This window comes from Phaenicophaeus curvirostris, chromosome 2, assembly GCF_032191515.1.
Source record: "Phaenicophaeus curvirostris isolate KB17595 chromosome 2, BPBGC_Pcur_1.0, whole genome shotgun sequence".
Classification (NCBI taxonomy): Eukaryota; Metazoa; Chordata; class Aves; order Cuculiformes; family Cuculidae; genus Phaenicophaeus; species Phaenicophaeus curvirostris.
Genome location: NC_091393.1, coordinates 118,684,207 through 118,699,415, shown reverse-complemented (window position 1 = coordinate 118,699,415; position 15,209 = coordinate 118,684,207). Strand labels below are relative to the sequence as shown.

The 15,209-nt window shown below is 48.9% G+C and overlaps 1 protein-coding gene across 5 annotated transcripts in view; it reads right to left on the bottom strand.

The window, feature by feature from the left end:
• Positions 1-15,209, bottom strand: part of EXTL3 (exostosin like glycosyltransferase 3) — a 130,864-nt gene that overhangs the window by 40,802 nt on the left and 74,853 nt on the right. For 3 of the 5 annotated variants that reach the window (XM_069850633.1, XM_069850635.1, XM_069850634.1), the window contains one exon: positions 14,628-14,727. The exons of the other annotated variants lie outside the window; for them this stretch is intronic. The gene's annotated coding sequence lies outside the window, so the exon portion shown is untranslated. The remainder of the gene's footprint in view (positions 1-14,627; positions 14,728-15,209) is intronic. 5 annotated transcript variants of the gene reach the window in all.

Here is a 15,209-nt window from a genome sequence, read left to right as displayed (position 1 = left end):
AAGGTTGGAAAAGCCCTCTAAGCTCATCCGCTCCAACCATCAGCCCAACCCCACTGTGCCAACTAAACCATGCCCCAAGTACCGTGGGCACACAGTTTTTGAACCCCTGCAGGGGTGGGGACTCCACCACTGCCCTGAACAGCCTCTGTCAGGGCTTCACCACTCTTTCCATGAAGAAATTGTTTCCAATATCTAACCTAAACCTCCCCTGGTGCAAGTTGAGGACACTTTCTGTCATCCTGTCACTTGGGAGAAGACATCAGCACCCACCTGGCTCCAGCCCAGGACCCAGCCTGTCCAGATCCTCCTGCAGAGCCTCCCTATTCTCCAGGAGATCAACACTCTCACCCAATTTGGTGTCATCTGTAAACCGACTGAGAGAGCACTTATCTCTTCATCCCAAGGGAATTATCCTTCTCATCCCTTTCACCATCTTCAAACACAAACCCTCCTCATTCAGCCTGCGCCCTCTTCTCCAGCGTTTCGCACCTCAGCAGTGATGCGTGCAAGAGGACTCTCACCCAACTCACTACAGACCCAGAGAAACAATGAGAAAACCACCAGAACAAGAGCTGCCACCGTACCATCTCTGAGCTGCCTGACATCCCATCACGTGCTGCTCTCGACATTAGGCAGTTATTAATGTTCCAAATCCTTTCGATCATCAATCATAGAATCATAGAATAACCAGGTTGGAAAAGACCCACCAGATCATCGAGTCCAACCATTCCCATCAGTCACTAAACCATGTCCCTCAGCACCTCATCCACCCGTGCCTTAAACACCTCCAGGGAAGGTGACTCAACCACCACCCTGGGCAGCCTCTGCCAGTGCCCAATGACCCTTTCCGGGAAAATTTTTTCCTAATGTCCACCCTAAACCTCCCCTGGCAGAGCTTGTCCTGTCCCCTGTCACTTGGGAGAAGAGGCCAGCACCCTCCTCTCTACAACCTCCTTTCAGGTAGTTGTAGAGAGCAATGAGGTCACCCCTCAGCCTCCTCTTCTCCAGGCCAAACAACCCCAGCTCTCTCAGTCGCTCCTTGTAAGACTTGTTCTCCAACCCCTTCACCAGCTTTGTTGCTCTTCTCTGGACTCGCTCCAGAGCCTCAACATCCTTCTTGTGGTGAGGGGCCCAGAACTGAACACAGGATTCGAGGAGCGGTCTCACCAGTGCCAATGTTGGCAGAGAAGCAGAAACACAAGGATCCCCCTGCCAAGGGATAATTTCATCGCAAATTTGTACTTTTGCTATTGTCTCATCCTTCCTGATGGACATTCTGGTTCCCCAGCACACACGGTTTTGTGGAGAAGCCCTCCCTCTCTTTTATCCAACATCCTCCCTGACATCAATGTTCTGTTTCCGTTCCAGTCATTGCCCAAATTTGTGCTGAGTTTGGGTTTTTTTAATTGCTCCCAATATGTCACTCTTTATTATTCAACAGAAGATTTATTTAAATGTGTCAATGCTGTTGCTTAGCAGATCTGACCGTGCTTTACAATTTAAGCCTGCTTCAGAGTCATGTGGTCCCTTCCCAGTGCTCCCCGGCAAGGCTGGATCATCAGGAAATTTGAGGGAAATAAAGAGAAATCTATCTCCAAAGCCACTCCACTGGTGTATCCAGAAAAGCTTCACTAAAGATCCTTCAAAAAGCAACCACCCCCACCAAGAACAACCCTAGAAGAAGAGGAACTGTGCCAACAAAGACCACCCAACTTATCTTCTCAGTCAGGAAACGCTACAAGGCACAGAGAACGGATGGTGAGCAGTCCTGAGGAGGATTTTGGGGTGCAGGGGGAGGAGAAGCTTAACATGAGCCGGCAATGAGCACTTGCAGCCTAGAAAGCCAAACTGTGTCTTGGGCTGCATCCAAAGCAGTGGGACCAGTGGAGTGAGGAAGGGGATTCTGCCCCTCTGCTCAGCTCTGGTGAGCCCGAGTGGAAGGTGTCCCTACCCACGGCAGGGGTGGGGCTGGAACTGGATGGGCTTTAATGTCCCTTCCAACACAAACCATTCCATGATTCTATGATTCTATGATTCTATGATTCTAATTGTCTTCAATTTTCTACCTTGTACCTATGAGCTTCAACAGGAGCCCATCAAGTAAATGATCACCAAGAGCTCTGAGAAGAGTCCTAATACAGAGCTAATAGCAGCATGTCCCAGGCCCCAAGCTCATTTTAGGTAATGGCCTTCACCTGCTCTACAAAAGGCCTGAAACACCCAAGTGAGTGCATGTTCTGACCTTTGAAATTAGACTTGAGTCTTTGCTGAGCAAGAGAAGGTGATGTGCAACTAAATCACATACGTAATGTTTTCTGCTTGTGCTTTTCAAGCACGCCAACCAGCACTGGTGTCAGTTGAGTCGTTGTCCTCACAAACTCCCACGTACACATTCACAGCCAAGGAACCGGCACCTAACAGCTCCGCGTAGCATCAGCAAGCTCTGTGCACAAACTCATAGAATCATAGAATTACCAGGTTGGAAAAGACACACCGGATCACTGAGTCCAACACAGAAGCTCTACCAAAATGCTTATGGAATAGCTTAGGCAAACCCAAGAAAATATCCTCCTTTGGGCCAGCACTCTTTCATATCTTCATAAATGACCTGGATGCAGGACTTGGAGGTTTACTAAGTCAGTTTGCCAATGATAAGAAGCTGGGGGGAGCTGTTGACACTTTTGAGGGCAAAGAGACCCTGCAGAAGGATCTGGACAAACTAGAGAGTTGGGCAATCACCAACCACATGAAGTTCAACAAGGGCAAGTGCTGGATTTTGCATCTGGGACACAGCAACACTGGTTGTCCATATAGACTGGGGAGTGAGAGGCTGGAGAGCAGCCCAGCAGAAAGGGATCTGAGGGTTCTGGACAACAGCAAGTTGAACATGAGCCAGCAGTGCGGACAACCGTGCCCTGGGGTGCATCCAGCACAGCACTGCCAGCCAGTCAAGGGAGGGGATTGTCCTGCTCTGCTCCACTCTGGTGTGGCCCCACCTCGAGTACTGTGTCCAGTTTTGGGCACCACAGTATAAAAAGGATATAAAGCTACTGGAGAGTGTCCAGAGGAGGCCTAAAAGTTGGTGGAGAGTTTAAAGGGGAAGCCATAGGAGGAGCAGCTGAAGTCACTTGGTCGGTTCAGGCTGGAGAAGAGGAGACTGAGGGGAGACCTCATTGCACTCTATGGCTTCCTCACAACAAAAGGAGAAGGAGCACGTGCTGAGCTCTTCTCTCTGGCGACCAATGATAGGACCTGAGAGAACAGCAGGAAGATGTATCAAGGGAGGGTTAGGTTAGAAACCGGGAACAGGTTCTTCCCCCAGAGGGTGGTGGAGCACTGGAACAGCTCCCCAGGGAGGCAACCACAGCACCAACTCTGACGATATTCAAGAGGCATTTAGACAACACCCTCAGACACATGGTGTGAATGTTGGGGTTGTCCTGTGCAGGGACAGGAGTTGGACTCAATGATCCTTTGGGTCCCTTCCAACTTAGGACATTCCATGACTCTATGATTCTGCTATCCTCCAAAGGAGAATAAACACAAGGACATCGCCCGAGAGCACACTGAAACCCGGCACTACCAGACACCCAGGGCTCAAACTGTGAGGCCATCTCACAGGCATGTCTCCACTTGAGGTGTATTTTACATGTTGCCCCTAAGCTAACCTCATCTTCTGCCCCAGAATCTCCAGCTCAATCATTACCCCACATCCCTCCGAGCCAGCCTGTTTGAGGGGGTATTAACTCCCGTAAACCAATACTGTCAAGACAGTCTCCAGCAGGTGCCAATTCCAGACTGGGACAGCAAATCACACCCAAGAAAGCAGGTTCATAGCCTTGGGAACTGATGCCACAACCTGAGACAGCCCAACCAACGACAGGACCTGCTAGAATGCCTGCTGACGGGCTTCCAGAAATAACCCAGTCCTGATGTCCATTTACTTCCAGGCAACTAAAAATAGCCCTTCTCATTTGGATCGATGAAGAGAGCTGACAGAAGCGAAAGACGCTCATCACTCCTCATGCACAGACGAGACTAAAGCAGATAAATCACTTCTGAAATGCAGAGTAGCGTACAATCCCGCACTGGCCCCGAGAGAGCCAGCTGGATGGGTCTAATGCTTCTTCTCCAGCACCAGCTGTGATTGAGTTTATTTCCATTTTGTGTGATTAAAAAGAAAGAGACGGATAAAAGGGAGAACAAAAAGTCCAAGATTTCAAAAGGCACTAAAAATAAAACAGCTTGCATTCATTTGGCATCATACCTTGCCAGTGCCTTGTACACAATGGCCAAGAGTCCTCAACAGCCCAAAAGGAAGATGCAAGTAATTTATGGGCAGGGAAACCAAGGCAGGGAAATGTTAAAGAAATGACTCAATAAATGTCAATAAAATCAACAGCCAGAGTAGGCATAAAGGGCAGGCATTCCTGGTGCACCTTCCAATATCCACGCCCTAAAACCCCTCTCCATTAGGCTTGTTCAGCCTGGAGAAGAGAAGGCTGTGGGGAGACCTTACAGCAGCTTCTAGTACAGAAAGGGGCTACAGGAAAGCTGGGGAGGGACTTTTTCAAGGTCATAGAGTGACAGGATGGGCGGGAATGACTTTACATTGGAAAGGGAAAGATTTACATTAAACATTAGGAAGAAATTCCTCACGATGAAGGTTGAGGAGGCCCTGGCCCATGTCCTCCAGAGATGTGGTGGCTGCCCCATCCCTGGAGGTGTTCAAGGCCAGGTTGGATGGGGCTTGGAGCAACCTGATGCAGTGGGAGGTGCCCCTGCCAACCTCAGGGGTTGGAACTGGATGGGCTTTGAGGTCCCTTCTAACCCAAACCATTCTATGTTTCTGATTTATTCTTCACGGAGCCAACATAATTGTTTCCATTGCCTGGCAAGTGTAAATTGATGCCGAGTAGTTCAGCAGCGCCTCATGAGTTCCAGTTCATTTAGCTGATAAAAGTTAACTGGTTTCCAGAGCCCATTTGTACCATTTGTACCAGGGAAAAAACACTTCTTCAAAATTCAAACACACAAGTTCAGCAGCAGGAGGCCTGAAATGAATCCCTGTATTCGAACCCCAACGACTTTAAGTGTCTCTAAGCAATTGTAAAGGCTTTATGAGCTGAGGCAATGAAAGCCCACGAGCAGCCAAGTCAAGACAGAGCCAAGGTTGTCGGCTGTAAGTTTCCAAGGATTCACTTGACAACACAAACTCACTCTTCAGAGTATTTGTTCCTCAGAGGCACAAATAAAGAGCAACCAGAAAGGCTGCCCTGCTGCCTGCACAGCATTTTGAAACACAGAACCATAGAATGTCCCAAGTTGGAAGGGACCCACAAGGATCATCGAGTCCAACTCCTGTTTCTGCACAGGACAACCCCAACATTCACACCATGTGTCTGAGGGCTTTGGTCAAATACCTCTTGAATATTGACAGGCTTGGTGCCATGAATCCTTCCCTGGGGAGCTGTTCCAGTGCTCCACCACCCTCTGGGGGAAGAACCTGCTCCTGATTTCCAGCCTAACCCTCCCCCAGCACATCTTCCTGCCACTCCCTCAAGCCCTATCATTGGTCACAGAGCTGGAGCAGAAATCTGTGGGAAGGGAGGGTGGAGCAAATCCCCCTGGAAGCCATTCCCAGGGCAATGAAGGGCAAGAAGTTGACTGGGAACAGCACTGATATATTGTGGGAAAATTGTACCTCACCGATCTGTCTTCTTCAAGCAAGTGACTGGCTTGGTAGATGAGTGGACAGCAGTTGATGTTGATTACCTTGACATCAGCAAGGTTTTTAATGTAGTCTCCTATGACTGGATATACAGGGGGAAAACAAATGACTGGAACAGAAGCCCAGAGAAGCAGCAGACCTTCCACCCCAGCAACACTCAAACCTCAACTGGACAAAGCCTTGAGCAACCTCATCTGCCTTTGCGGATAGCTTTACTCATAGAATCATAGAATGCTCTGGGTTGGAAGGGACCTTAAAGCCTGACCAGTTCCAACCCCCTTGCCATCACCTTCGTGGCCTCCTCTGGACTCGCAGGGGATTGGAACTGGATGGGCTTTAAGGTCGCTTCCAACCCAAACCATTCTATGACTCTATAAACTCACAGGAGGCAGCAACGCGCCCCCTCCAGAGGGCAGCTTCTTCCATGCTATCCAGAGATGGAAAGCAAAAGCAAGCTACTATCTTCAGAGGCTTGACAAAACACTAACCCAAATCAAATAATGGTTTAGTAAGAGGTAATCCAATCGTTTCAGCTGAGCAATTGTTTGAACAGGCGCAGTGTTTCTGTACAAAGATAGGTTACATCAACAATTCTGAAGTCCAGCACAAGTAGATCTTAAACAAATAGGATCCAAAACATTCGTTTTCCTTCACCACCCAGCAAGCTCAGCCCCCTTTCCACTGCCTAATCAAGCAAATGTGTCTGTGCCCCAGACCAACCAGCAGTGCTGCTCCACGTGCCACTGCGCTGACTCTGTCAGCTGAACCGACAGCCCCCAGGCTTGTCAAAACAAGTCAGTCGCTGTACGTGCTGCTGACCTAAGGAGAAAACATCAGTCACAGCTGGTAATTCGGGCACTGGAAGCAAGGAAACTGCTTCTGAACTGGCTATAAATAGCACAGGGACTGGGGGTATTTTCCTTCTTGGTCCCTCACCACAAGAAGGATGTTGAGGCTCTGGAGCGAGTCCAGAGAAGAGCAACGAAGCTGGTGAGGAGGTTGGAGAACAGGCCTGATGAGGAGCGGCTGAGAGAGCTGGGGGTGTATATCCTGGAGAAGAGGAGGCTGAGGGGAGACCTCATTGCTCTCTACAACTACCTGAAAGGAGGTTGTGGAGAGGAGGGTGCCGGCCTCTTCTCCCAAGTGCCAGGGGACAGGACAAGAGGGAATGGCCTCAAGCTCTGCCAGGGGAGGTTCAGGCTTGACATCAGAAAAGTATTTTTCACAATATTGGGTCATTGGGCACTGGAACAGGCTGCCCAGGGAGGTGGTTGAGTCACATTTGCTGGAGGTGTTTAAGGGACGGGTGGACGAGGTGCTGAGGGGCATGGTTTAGTGTTTGATAGGAATGGTTGGACTTGATGATCCTGCGGGTCTTTTCCAACCTCGTGATTCTGTACACCTGCCTGCTCTGCTTGCTCGAACCTTTTCGGAGCTCATATCAGCCTGCACTCATCCTCTCATGGTTCAAAGCAGGAAATGGGAGGGGAAAGGGTTTGTTCAGGAAAGCCCAACTTCTCTACCTTGGGGTGGGACATCCTGCAAGTGACGCCGTTCCTGGGTACTCAGCCAGAAAGCTCTGGGAAAGGCAGGTGTTTGTGGGAGAAGCACTGGGTGACTCAGCTCTCACTTTTTCTTTTCTTCTTGTCAACATTTCACCAGCACAAGGCAGCGGTGGTACAGGGATGAGAAACGGGGACTCGCTCACCATGTGGAATGGGAAGTCAACAACCCAATCATCTCTGATTGTTAAGGATACTCATTTCTTCATCATCATTATGTTTTGTTGTAACAGCCACTTTATGACTGCAGCTCATCTGGGATGCTGAGTTTCATCTCTGCCTGGGAAACCATTGTTGATAAACAATTATTAAGGAAGAAAATGAAAAGTAAGAGGCAAATGGAAACCAGGGCTTCTCCTCCAGCCTCCAGAGGACCCTTCTGCATTCAAACCTGCTTTGGCCACAATGTTTTAAGTGGGACAGTTTGCCTGCAGACTATACACAGCACTTAAAGTATCACACCATAGCACGGTGTCACTGCATGCAACTAAAACCCACCAGCTTTCCAGTCAGGGCTGGTTTTCAGTATCATCATCACCAGAAAAAGAGGGGCTCCGAGGTTTTGGTTTGGGCTGCCGTGGCCCTGAGGCTGCTCCAGGACATCTGCCTGTTCTCTGGCTCCGAGTCCAGCTGGTGCAATCCAGCCACTTTCATGCTCTTAAACATTTTCGCTTTCCTGGACACAGGGGCCACATCCCACCTGCCTGAAGGGTTCAGCTCCTGGCTGTGCCACCTTCTGGGCCAAGACCGCACATTGCGTGGGTGCTAGGAACTCACTCACCTGGGGCTGAGGCCACTGTTGGATGGGCTACATCCTAGGTGAGCAAGACCCAGCGGCCAGGAGCATCCTCTCACGCCCTGGTGACCAGGCTTCCAACACAGAGCTGTGCCTCCCAGAGCAGAGCCCATGGCTGGGGAAGGGTTGGGAATCCTGATGTGACACTAGTTCACAGCATTTAATAACAAATAAACACTCATGACACTCCTGGGAAGGGTTATTTCTTCAGCACATATAAAAGAGATGTTGAAGTGACAGGGAACTTTGCTTCCCACCTTTTGAAGGGATAACACAAACCAGCTGAGCAGAAAGAAACCCAAAACATCATTTATCAAAGCAGCAACAGGATTTTCTGTCAAAGAGAGCTTTCACGACAAGGATGCTTTTAGCATGGGTGGAGGTGCTCAAGGCCAGGTTGGATGGGGCTTTGAGCAGCCTGTTCTAGTGGAAAGTGTGTGTCCCCCAAGAGGGGTGTTGGAACTGGATGACCTTTAAGGTCCCTTCCAACCCAAATCATTCTAAGTTTCTATGATTCATGGCAAAACAATGAAGCAACGCGAACGACAAGTGACCATTTCTTTGCACTAAGCGCCGAAAAGCTATCAGAAGCTTCACTGAAATTAGAGCTACTTATATTTAAGAGCTCAAATGAAAAGGTGGGGAGGGAGTGCAGCTCTCTGGAAGCAGAGCTCAATCATTGCACCCAGCAGGAAACATGCTCCTCATCGAGCGCTCGCAGCACCTTCCCTCCCACCAAGCCACAGGCACAGGGGAGGCTCAGCAATTTGCAGAATTGGGTCCTCACTTCTGTTCCTCTCCCTCCCCACATCCTCTCCATCCTCCCTGTGACACACACAGATAGAAAGGCTGATGATAACACAGCAATTAGATTATTTGAAGCCTTGCTAGGAGCTGCTCTAAATGCAGGCACATGAAGCAGCGGGATTCTGCCGGTGACATTTGGGCCACAAATGAAGTCCCCAAGAGTAATAAACAATCAGGTAAAGAAATCTAGAAAGAAATTACCCAGCACACCTCGTCTTCTTGGCCCCCACGAGATCCATATAAAATGTGTTAATGCATCTGATTATGATCTAAATTATGTACAGAGGCGCCTGCCAAGCACTCTGAGAAGTTTCTTTATTGTTCAGTTGGAAGCTGTTTAAGAACAGGCCAGTCATCGTGTTTCAAATTAGATTTGGGAGAAAACATTTTCCTACTTTATTGCTGGCTCAGAACACAGATTTGCAGGAGAAAGTCGATGTGTGGTTTTTCTCTGCTGAGGAAAGAGCAGGAGAAGTGGTGACAGAGCAAAACAAGAGCCAGTCCATTACCTGTTCTTGCACCACAACCTGAGCTACGGGCATCTACTACACACAGCCAGGCCACAAAATGACTGCAGTGCCAGCGAGCTTTCTCAAGGTGTTTTCTCTGTGCCAGCAAGAGTAGGGAAGGGATCATCCCTCTGCAGTCAGCGCCGGTGAGGCTGCACCTGAAATCTTGGATTCAGTTTTGGACCCCTCACTCCAAGACTTTGCGGGGCTGGAGCACATCTGGAGAAGGGGAACAGAGCTGGGGAAGGGTCTGGAGCCCAGGGGTTCTGGGAGCAGCTGAGGGACCTGGGGCTGTTTAGTGTGGAGAAGAGGAGGCTGAGGGGAGACATCATCGCTTTCTGCAGCTCCTGGAAAGGAGGTTGCTGTCAGGTGGGTGCTTGTCCCTTCTCCCAAGTAACAGGTCATAGGACAAGGGAAAATGGACTCAGATTGCACCAGAGGACGTTTAGACTGGATATTAGGAAAAATTTATTTCCTGAAAGAGCGGTGAAGCCCAGGGCAGTGGTGGAGCCTCCATCCCTGGAGGGTTTCAAAAACCATGTGGCTGTGGCACTTGGGGACATGGTTTAGCAGGCACGGTGGGGTTGGGCTGACAGTTGGATTGGATGAGCTTAGAAGTCTTTTCCAACCTTAATCATACCATGATTCTATAAACACAGGTTCCATGGACTATAAAACTCTGAATAAAAGGATTTGATAAGAACGGCTTGCAAAGCATCACCCAAGACTTTACCCAGGTCTGTGAAGGCTGAGCTGTCGCTTACTCTGCCAGCAAATCACTTTGGAGACAGGTAAGAAAGCCGGGTTTCTCCCCTGCATGCCATACCAGCTTTTAAAAAAAGATAAAGACGCACCTCTCCCAAATATATATTTGATAGATTAATAAATACATAAATCAATACATTGTTATATTCAATCAATAGAAGATAAGGAGAACTTGACAGATTTACGCTGCAGCCCTGACAGCCCCACTCGTAGTTAAAACTCCAGACCAATCCAACCTATGCTTTAACTTCTGCTGGCGGCTGACCGAGCCCTCACTGCACTAATTTGCGTCTCCTCCCCACCGCATTGCTGGTTTCCCAAGTTAGAAGCAGAGGCAAGGTCACCTTGCTTCCTTTTTAAAAGGAAGGTCCCCGTATATTACAGGTCTTCCTTCTATTACCTCTGCCCTTCCAAACACAGCGCTGTAGCAACAACTGCATAAATTCACACTAAGCACGGGCCTATGGAAGACAAGTAGCATACAGGAGCTCTCATATATCTATTTTGTTCCATGCATACCTGACATCGAGGGCCTGGAGTGCATCCAGACAAGGGGAACAGAGCTGGGGAAGGAAGGGTCTGGAGCTCTAGGAGTGGCTGAGGGGCCTCGGGCTGTTTAGTCTGGAGAAGAGGAGAGTGAGGGGACACCTCATAATAAATATAAATATAAATATAAATATAAATATAAATATAAATATAAATATAAATATAAATATAAATATAAATATAAATATAAATATAAATATAAATACTTTAGAGTTACCTTCCTATACTGAAAGGGGCTTCAGGAAAGCTGGGGTGGGGCTCTTGATCAGGGAGCGCAGGGACAGGATGAAGAGGAATGGTTTTAAGCTGAAAGCAGGGAGATCAAATGAGATCTTAGGCAGAAATGTTTTCCTGTGAGGGTGGGGAGGCCCTGGCCCAGGTTGCCCAGAACAGTGGTGGCTGCCCCATCCCTGGAGGTGCTGAAGACCAGGTTGGATGGGGCTTGGAGCAACCTGATGCAGTGGGAGGTGTCCCCATGGCAGGGGGTGGAACTGGATGGGCTTTAAGGTCCCTTCCAACCCAAGCCATTCCATGATTCCACGATTCCATGATTCTATGAAATATAAATATGCTGGATAGTTGTCTGCACCCCCTTCCTCCTAAAGTACACAGCTCATCTTCGGTACAGGGCTTAACGCTTTATCATTACATTGGCCAGTAACAGGCGTTTTATGGTATCAACCACATCAGCCCGTCTGGTATGTCAAGACAGTCATTTGATACGCACAGCAACTGTTGGGTACCTTTTAAACTGCTCCATAGGATGATGCTAGCAGTGAAGCATTAGAAATCCACATTTAAGGCAAGTCTTTCTCGTTCAGTGTGAATCAAGCCTCACTCCCACCTCCAAACACCTCCCAACTCCAAACCCCTTGGAGTTGGGCAGCCAGGAAAACAAAACGCAGAGATTGAGGCAGATGTTATGCCTAAATGCTGGTCCTTGGCCTACCTGTTAGCGTTTGTTCCTGAAAACACCAAGCCGGTAACAAGACAATTATGGCAGCAACCAACACTCCTGCCTGTGCAGAAACTCAGAGCAGACAAAGACTGAACTTGGGAGTCAGCGCAGGTAAAACGAGCCAGACCTGCAGGAAATGAGGGATCAGAACCATTTCTACCCACCATGGTGACGAAGCGGTTTAAACACCAAAAATTGCTTTAATGTAGGATCACAGGCTGGATCCCAGCCAACAACACCACTTTGAAAGGAAATATTTATCTCTATGGAACACTAAAAAACATACCAGGTGCTTGAAAATAAAACCTTCGCTAAACAACCAGATTTTAACCTGAAATTCTGCACGTTGGCATCCTCTGCTGCCGCAGGTATAAGCGATTCTCTGACACCACACGTGTAATTTCTCTCTTTTTAAGATGGAAGACCACAGCCTGGCCTCAAAGATGTGAGATCGTTTGAACTCTAAGTCAGGAGGCTCTCACGGGAGCTGAGCTCAAGGGCTGCTCTGGAATAAATCAAAAGGGATTGACTCTTTCACTTGAACAAGGCAGAAAAACAACTCAAAGAGGCAGAGATCCATGGCTGGGGGTGGGGAGACAGCTAACAGAAATGTAAAAAAGCAACTTTTAAAAGCGTCATTAGAATTACAGAATAATGGAACGGGTTTGGTTGGAAAAGACCCTTAAGATAATTGAGTCCAACCATCGATCCAGCCCTGCTACATCTCCCACAAGACCATGTCCCCAGGTACGACACCTACTTATCTTTTAAACACCTTTCAGGGATGTGGACTCAACTACCTCCCTTCTCAGCCTCTTCCACTGCTTGACAACCCTTTCAGTAAAGAAATTCATAGAATCATAGAATAACCAGGTTGGAAGAGACCCACCAGATCATCGAGTCCAACCATTCCCATCAAACACTAAACCATGTCCCTTAGCACCTTGTCCACTCGTGCCTTAAACACCTCCAGAGAAGGTGACTCAACCACCTCCCTGGGCAGCCTCTGACAGTGCCCAATGACCCTTTCCGTGAAAATTTTTTTTCTAATGTCCAGCCTAAACCTCCCCTGGCAGAGCTTGAGGCCATTCCCTCTCGTCCTGTCCCCTGTCACTTGGGAGAAGAGGCCAGCTCCCTCCTCTCCACAACCTCCTTTCAGGTAGTTGTAGAGAGCAATGAGGTCGCCCCTCAGCCTCCTCTTCTCCAGGCTAAACACCCCCAGCTCTCTCAGCCGCTCCTCGTAAGACTTGTTCTCCAGCCCCTTCACCAGCTTTGTTGCTCTTCTCTGGACTCACTCCAGAGCCTCAACATCCTTCTTGTAGCAAGGGACCCAGAACTGAACACAGGATTCGAGGAGCGGTCTCACCAGTGCCGAGTACAGAGGGAGAAGAACCTCCCTGGACCTGCTGGTCACGCCGTTTCTGATCCAAGCCAAGATGCCATTGGCTTTCTTGGCCACCTGGGCAAATTCCTCCTAGTATCCAACCTAAATTTCCCCCAGTGCAACTTGAGGCCATTTTCCCTTGTCCTGTCCCTGGCTACCAGGGAGAAGAGACCAAACCCCACCTTGCTACAGCCTCCTTCCAGGCAGTTGTAGAGAGCGATGATGTCTCCCCTCAGTTCCCTTTTCTCCAGACTAAACAGCCCCAGTTCTCTCAACTGCTCCTCATAAGGCTTATGTTCTAAATCCTTCACCACTTCTGTTACACTTCGCTGGACATGCTCCAGCCCCTCCATGACCTTCTTGTAGTGAGAGGCGCAAAACTTGGGCTTGGTTGCCACAATCCCAAAAGTTGCATGGTTGGATTTCCTGGAGGAAATCACCAGCACAGTTGCTAAGTCTGCTGGAAGTGGTGCAAGCCAACTATATACAGAGCAGACGCTCCAAAGATGATGCTTGAGGACACAGTGCTCCTGGAGAAATATCTTGACAGCAAGTCAAAACAAGGGCTTGAACTGGTCACGTGTCATTAGAGACGCAGCTGTGATTTCTTCACAGATTAGAGGAGTTCAAGGCCAAAAGGAGCCTTGAGAGCACCTCATCTGCTTCTCACAGTTCAAACTTCATCCAAGTTTTCCTAAGAGCAGGAGTTAGATCTGGCAGCCAGATCCAAACTTGAGTAACTGTGGCAGCTCCATATGCTCCTCCCACTCAACTCATACTGCCAGAGTAGTTTTGCATAATACGAAGCCACCTCTTGGTGCACTTGAGTCCCTCTGCTAGAGGACGCCGCCCTCTGGCAGAGGCAGGAGTGACTCCAAGATCCAGCCACTTTGCTGCATGCTTGACACCTTCGCTCAAGCCCAAATTCACCAGCAGTTTTGACAACGCTCCAGAGTTTGCCTGCGGGAGCTCAGTGCAGGGCACAAAATCCCATCCTTGGACATATCACCTACATGGTGACCCTATCTTGGTTACAAAGGGTTTTGAGAAAAGAACCTACCCAAGAATGATGCTAAAGAAGACACTTTTAGATCACGGACATGGTTTCAGAGTCCAACTGCCCCAGCTGAGCCGTGGGCGGGGATCTGCATCCCAAGGCCTCCCAGACACTTGAGCAGGCAAGCTCAGAGCATCAGTGACATTCAAAACTGCTTTTAAAACCAGAATGTAAACTGCTGCAATAAGAATATTGTGAAATACTGCTTTCTCGCGAGCAGCCAGCTAAAACTTTTGGACAACAAGATCCGACTAAATAAGAGCTGATGGCAAAAATATGTGTACGTGAATCTTCATTAAGACTCCATGGTTGACCATGTACTGGTGCTGCTCAACTCCTACAAGCCTTCCCTGACTCACCATCACTTTAACTTCACCGCAGGGGGAAGAGAGAGAGTTGCTAGAAGAGTGGAGAGATGTTTTGGCAGACTGCATTAAAACAGAGCAAGGGGAGAAGCGATCTAAAGCCAGACATGAAGCAGACTGACAGCACAGGGCTCGATTGTGCTTTACCTTCTACACCTTGGATCCTTGGCTCAGACCCGTTGCACATCACATATCGACTCCTTCACCACTTGCCTTCCTTCTCCCAGCACTGATCTCAAGGGTTCTCCTGTTTAATGCAAAAACACAAACAAAACCACATGTACTTAAGAAACATCACCTCCAGGCATTGTGCGAGAAAGGCTGCCTGTTAGCACGCTTGCTAAAAACGTGAGACTCACAACATAGTCAGGCTTGAGCCTGAAAGCTCCCACGGGCTTGACAAGCTGGGCTGCTGAGAAGTACCAGAGGCTGGAGGACACCAGCTGAGGAAACTGGCACAGCATAAGGCCCAAGGCAAAGGACACCCCTTTGGGTGCTAAGATACCAAGAACAATCATAGAATCAGAGCCGTTTCCTCCCACCCTATCCCTTGTTACCTGGGAGAAGAGACCAACAACCCACCTTGCTCCAATCTCCTTTCCAGGAGCTGCAGAAAGTGATGAGGTCTCCCCTCAGCCTCCTCTTCTCCACACTAAACAGCTCCAGGTCCCTCAGCCGCTCCCAGAACCCCTGGGCTCCAGCCCCTTCCCCAGCTCTGTTCCCCTTTTC